At 40.9% G+C, this 6,928-nt stretch overlaps 1 non-coding gene across 1 annotated transcript; it reads left to right on the top strand.

Annotated features, from left to right (window-relative positions):
* Positions 1-6,577: 6,577 nt before the first annotated feature.
* Positions 6,578-6,657, top strand: TRNAA-UGC. The gene has a single exon. It is a non-coding gene; the product is annotated as a tRNA-Ala (tRNA).
* Positions 6,658-6,928: the final 271 nt, after the last annotated feature.

Here is a 6,928-nt window from a genome sequence, read left to right as displayed (position 1 = left end):
CTGATTGGCTAGTCGCTTGCCCAATGGGATATAAAGAATATTGAATGAGAGGGCCGTGCTAAGGGCTCGTAGGGACTGATGAGGTGCAAACGGGGCTGGTAGTTGCCGAGGTGGCGTCGCAAAGGGTACAAATACAGTTTAAATTGGGGACGGGGAAGGGGTTGGCCTCCAAATGTTGTTGGGTTGCAGTTTTCTTCATGCTTCACCAGTCGCTATGTTACCTTGGCTAATGAGAGTCCTTCTCAGAAGGTGTGACCTTTCCCATCACTGGTTTAAAAGGTGAAAAAGCTCCTTTCAGAGATTGTCTGCACAACCCTATGCTGTCCCTTTCCACCTGAGGACTAGTATTTTTACTTTGAAAAGTAGAAGCTGGGTGAGAGGCCTGAAAAGATCTGGAGTTGCTAACAAGTTTCATATTATATACTGTTCCTTGTAGTTTTGCAAAAGCTGAAAAGTGAGAAGACAATTCCTATAACTAATAAATAAACGTACCCTCTTTCTTGTGGTTCATCCTTTTTGACAGCAATGTTGCTCTCTTTTGCACGGATGCCACAGCAGTTCTTCAGTGTGACAATTCAGTAAATGCTTTCAGGTTCACCCATTTCTCTATCTCAGTCCTACGAAATGCCACACCTGTTGATTTTTTGCTCAGTTGTTTTCCTGTTTCAAAATGATGACTTTATAGAGGGCTTCTCAATACTGAATGGGGATAGAAGGCACATCTGCAAATGAGCTATCTTGCTTTTGACAAAATTGCATCTGCCTTGGTCCTTTTAGTCTTGCACTGGTAACTTTGTGACATCTCCAGTATACTATGAATATGGGTGGCAATACACAAATGCCATGTGATTTGCTGAATACATGCATCTGAGCCCAAAAGCAGACATGCAGAGCTACCCAAAGGTACATTTAGAAAGAAAAACATGGTATACATTCAGAACAACCTTCTTCATTATGTTATGCCCCTATGCAAGTGTTCCTGCATCGTGTATCTCTTTCCTCCCCCCACAACTGTAAGTTCAGATTTTAATTATTTTCTAAAATAAAATTATTCCCTAAAATAAACTGTATTTTTAAAATATTTTTATACTCGCATTTTATATTTCAGCTGAGATACAGGAACTGATCTGGCAGCCAGGTCATTTTGGAAAGGGCAGTCATTCCTTCTTCCATTGCAGTCCATGGATCTGAAATGGTTCCTGTATCTCTCAGCAGCTCACTGATTCTATACATCGGATTGATCATTGTGACAGTTAAAAGGTTCTGTGTACCAGTGATCAATCCAGAAGGCACAAATCCCTGTGCTTCAGTGTGTGTGAGAGAGAGACATTTCCTGCACTGGTATTATTGCCAGGAAAACAGTTATAAGATTGTGGACACAACTATTGAGAAGTATTTCTAAGATAAGAACTTCAAATGCTCTTAAACTCAATCGATCTTTTTTGCAGTTTAGAAGTGGGACTTAGGAAGGATTTTGATCTCATCTCCTGAAATCTTTTATTTATCTATTCATTACATTTATGTCCTGTTGTTTCTCCAAGAGTTCAAGACAGCATCCATAATCTTCCTCTCCCTCTCACAAGAAGTCAGACTGAGAGTCACTGACTGGCCTAAAGTCACCCAGCAAACTTGACCATTCATTGGGAAACCAGACTTCCCCAGTCCCAGTTACACACGGTTAACTGCTACACCACTCTTTCCCCTAGCTCAAATGGTAACTCTGCCAGCTCCTTCATGCCATGCAGCACCAGACACTTCATGCTATTAACCGTGACATGCTCTTTGGTTAAGCGAACCTGGGCAAGTCTCTGACTCACACACCCATCTCTTTGATCCGCTAAAAACAGTTCACATACAGAAGCAGTTTTTCCTGGGTAGATGCACTTCCGGACCTATTTCTATCTGTTCAGAAGGGTGCTGAACACATAGATCCTGTCACTGGAACACAGTCTTCAGCCCCTAGAGCTTCAGATGTGGTCTCTTTCAATAATACTGAGCATCAGAGAAAAAGGCAGAATCCATTCCTACTAATTCAAAACCTAATAGGTGATTTCAAACTGACAGTGCCAGTGATCTCAAAGCTCTCTGCAGCTTTTTGTGTTTGCTTCCTTAATTGTGTTAAGGGGCAATTTTATTATTATATTGCTTTTATACTGTGCCTTTTTTCCCTCTTGTGAGTTACCCAAGGTGGTTTACATAGCTCCATTTTATCTTCACAACAACAAACAACATTCTGTAGCTTCCTAGAACAGTGGTCTTCAACCTTTCCACAGCTGGGGACCTGTGAAAACAGGAAAAACACCTCAGGGACTGCGAAGGCAGAAACAAAAAGCACTATACACATAACACAGTATTCTGCGTATTAATTTCCAAACACAATACCAAAAAATGAAAAAATTCCAAAACAACCAGAAACTGAGCAACAACAACAAAAAAGCCAACAAAAAACCAAAATATTGAAATTGGCACAGTGTGGCTACCAGCCAGCTCCCACTGAGCCGTCTCTCCCCTTCCTGCCTCCCCCACTCCCAGCAGCACTAGCACACCCTTCATGAATGCAATGCCAACTAAGGAAGAGATGGTGGAGCACAGCCAGCCCCTGCATCAATCCATGGTGAGCAGGATGTGCCCCCCCCCCATGGACTGGCAGGAAATCTCCTGCAGACCAGCACCAGTGCACAGACCGGTGGCTGAAAACCAGTGGACTAGAGAGTCCATCTGGATTAGTCAGCAGCATACAAATTCAAAGATAAATAAATAAAATAAACTCTGCGGGGCAGGTTAGGCTGAGGCTAGACTATGTGACTAGAACCCAGATCTCCCAGGTCCCCAGTTCAGGATTCCAACTACCATATGATGCTGGCTCTCAATTTTCTTTTTTTTTTTTTCTATTTTCTCTAAAAGCCAGATATTATTTCAGTAAGCTTTGGCCTAACTGTAAATCACATTTATTAGTTATCTTGTGATTGTGCAAGCACACATTAAAACTGAGAGTTGCTGGTGGTGGTCTGTTAGTAGAGGGCTGGTAGTTTCCTAGTCAGATCTTTTGAAATAGAACTCTGTTTATTTATTTAAAATTTCTGTATGCCATTGCTTATGCATGGCATCTGTTGAGAGAGCAGTAATTATAATTCCCTGGGAAGGCACTGTGACATAAGTGTCTTGCTAAATGTGGTAATTTAGAAACTTTAATTCTTTAGAGCTGTCAATTGCACACTGCTCTTTGACACCAAGTTGATCATCAAACAGTTTAAAATAAATAAAATTGCTTCATTTCAAGATGTCAAAAAAAAAAAGCTCACTAGTTGATAGCACAGTGTAGCTTAATGAGGCATCACACAACAAGACTCAAAGTTTAGAGGGTATATTTTGTAGTACTAGGTATTAAACCTAAATACATTAATCACTTGCTATTACAGTTTTTATTTAAATATTTTGCTAAAACATTTGCAGAATTCTCTCATTAAATTAGCAGTTTTTCAATTCTGCCCAATTAAAAGTTGTGTACAAATCAAAAGATGTCATGATATTTACTGTCTATACCAAATCCCACCTTTGCTCATTTGCCAAGTTCTCACTTTTAGTACTTGGAGGGCTTGGCTACATGGTATTTCTCAATCAAACATAATAAAACCTATAATTTTATCTAACACAAATGCATTCCACCAAGCACCCAAGTTGGCAAACACGACCATTTGCATGCAACCCTGCAAAGGATATTAGGCAGAGAAAAATAGTGACTAGTTCAAAGCCATCTGATTAAGGATTGTAACCTTCATCTTTTTTATTATGATTAACAGTTTTGTGTAGCTAAATGGCTTGCACACTTAAAATTGACAAAGAATACTATGGCAGAGCAGGAATTTGAATCCAGGTGACCCTGGAGCAAATCCAGGACTAAATATTATGTATAGTGTGTCTATAGCACACACCTGTTCACAAATGCTTGGAACATTTCACATTTAAAAATATTTTAAATCCATAGAAATATGTTTTCAAGTGAGGGGGGAGATTTTTTTATTTTAAATAAATGTTTATAAAATAAATGGTTTGGGAAAAAGGAAATGCACTAAGGAGAAACCAAGAAGGGACTGAGAGGAAAAGGCACAGAAATCAAAAAGCGTTTGTGCCAGAATTAATCTGTTCATTCTTCTACCCTTCTGCATGCTTTTGGATGGTATACAGTGAATTGAAACATTAATTGGTTCACTCAGATACAGGTCTTTCCAAGCCATTTGGAGCCAAATGCAACCAACCTGTCACGCTTTGCCATAGTGAACATATTTACATTAAGTAGTGCATTTTATGAGTTCCTGTGATGACCTGGGGACTGGGAGTTCTTATCTGCAAAGTGCAAGAAGCTCAGCTTTCCTTTGCACAGAGTTACTTATTCCAACATTAGAGTAAAATCTGAAGATACGGAAGCAGTTTTTTTTTTTCTCTTTTGGACTTATGGCTGCTGTGGACATCCTCGCAGTGATTTTCACTTTCACCCAGTAGCATGGCTAGGCTGCTTGGCTGCAGTCAGGAGTGCACAACCTGTGCCTCCATCAAGGCCATAACTTCAGCTCTTCAAGGTGCCCTGAGCCCCACCTGTTGCCGCTATCACCACATTCTTCTCTGCTGCTTTGCCTCTGGTTGTACCTTTGTATTCCTGGCTGTCATTGCGTCTGTTCTCACAGCTTGCTAAGCTGCTTTCCTCCTCACCTCCAGTGATCCTCATACTGATTGCTCTGCTGCACTGGTTGAAGCAGCAAGGAAAGAAAGACCAGGATGATTGGGGAGGAGGTGGATAGGAGGCTGCCTGCTCCCTCCCCACAGCCATCCACATACAGATTCCTGTTTCTTCGCTGCTGATAGCTATGAAGACAGAGTGATCACGGATCTGTGCATCCCCACCCACTACTCAGGAGCCAGCATCACGTGCAGCCCTTGGGGCTAAATCGGTTGTGCACCCTTGGTTTGGATCCCATGTGCTGGTTTCAACAGCAGGGACTAACCATTTCTTCACTGTATTTACTCAACCATGCAAGCGCCACATGAGCCATTGGCAAAGTCTATGTTTCTGAATAGACTCACAAGGACACCTTTTACTTATTCAAGATAATGTCTGCAGACTTCATGATGGATGAGCGGCTTTCAGCAACATTAATGCAAGCTTTGTCGCTTAGACAATGCATCCAAGCTGCAAGGCATTCTGTCCTTAACAATGACTTCATCATTCATAGTCTATTGCTTGCCACCACTTATCATTCCCCTAGTGTTCTGTGAGTATTTGAGGCCCGATGTTTGTGGGATAACCAAAGCTCTAGAGAAGCAGAAAAACAACTAGCGACTATACAACCGAAGCAGAAATTGAAGAAGGCATTCATGAATATATCTACACTGAATCTGCTGTGAGGGAACAAGCTATTTTTAGGGCATTTAGCTTTTTCAGATCCCCTTGGTAACTCTCAGATCATCAAAAAATGTTTCGGTACTCTCCTGACAAACGCCAGGCAGAGCACTCTCTTTCTGACACTGTCATGTTTCACTGCCTGTTGCAGTCTAACAGAATCTGGTGGAAGATATACTCATCTTTCATCTGAAATTTGAAAGCAACAGTTATGGATATTTATTCCACTATAGCTCTTCCATCTTAACAGGGGAGATAGTTCATGTTACATTGGTTTAAAAGAAAAAATGGAAAGCGCTCTTAATTTATCCTTGGAAGTGAAGACAATTCAAGGAAGCCTGTAAAAGTACTAATAATAACACATGTCAAATAGCTGTATTGGCCTAATTAACATTAAGTACAGAGTTTATTAGTATTGGGTGACAACAGAGCTTTGGGGTCAAATTTAAGACTTATTGCCAACCAAAGAGGAAATAATGTCTTCTGGCCTTTGGTTCCTAATTATCTGGATGTCTAACAACATAGCCAAAAGTTCCTAATTAAAGCTGCAGTAGTTATGTCAAATTAATGATCCATGACATCCAAGGTCCTGTCTCTAGTCAAAGCCACTATGGAAGATGGTATTTACAGGATCATTTTATAGGAAGACCCAACTTTAGATGTTTTTGCACAGTGTTAAATAGTTGCATGAAAGATAGGCTTGCATTAGACCATCCCCCCCGAATGGAAGTTAAGTAATCATAAAGGAGCTAAACAGAGCTACACAAATGGTCCTGTTGCAAAGTTCATGACTACTGGTGTATTAAGATTATTCTTCACTATTTATTCCAAATCCAATCCATAAGGCCAGGAATGAGCATGTCAGAGTGTGTCTCTAACAAGCATAAATTCTTCCAGTTCATCATAGCACCACATTCTCCCTTTAGAGAATTTACAGTTAGATCTTGTTTTCTGTTACATTCTCCATTGGGAGTGATGGAGCAATCCTAACATTTTATAATTAATTATAAAAGTACACTCTCTTTAATATATTCTCTTACTAAAGTTTTTAAAAAACCTCCTTCTCATTTCAGAAGCTTAAGACTCTCACTCTCGCATCTTCCTACACATGGTCCCTGTCTGCAGAGGTAGGATCTATTAATATCCCCAATTTTTTACATTTATGTTAGAAATTCTTGTTATGGTGGTGACAAGCCATAGCTCAGTGGCAGAGCACTTGCTTTGCATGCAAAAGGTCCCAGGTTCAATCCCTGGCATCTCCAGATAGAGCTGGGAGCAAGCGTGCCCCAAACTCTGGAGAGCCATGGCTGCTGGGCCAGAAGGACCAAGGGGTGACTCAGGGCAACACAGTTCCTAAGATTCTCCCTCCACGTAATGTAAACTGGCTCTGTTGCAGCAGGAAGATCAATGTTTTGCTGCATCCTTCCTCCTGTCCCCAGTCCACCCCCCCCCCCAAGCAAATGAATGTGGAAAAATATGTGTTAGAGCCACAATGATCTACATACGTACATCTTGCTAATTTTACCCGTCTGG

The sequence above is a fragment of the Varanus komodoensis genome, unplaced genomic scaffold (genome assembly GCF_004798865.1).
Source record: "Varanus komodoensis strain SLA01 unplaced genomic scaffold, ASM479886v1 scaffold6_1, whole genome shotgun sequence".
Lineage (NCBI taxonomy): Eukaryota > Metazoa > Chordata > Lepidosauria > Squamata > Varanidae > Varanus > Varanus komodoensis.
Note: the sequence above shows the minus strand (reverse complement) of the source record. Positions and strands in the feature narration are given on the sequence as shown.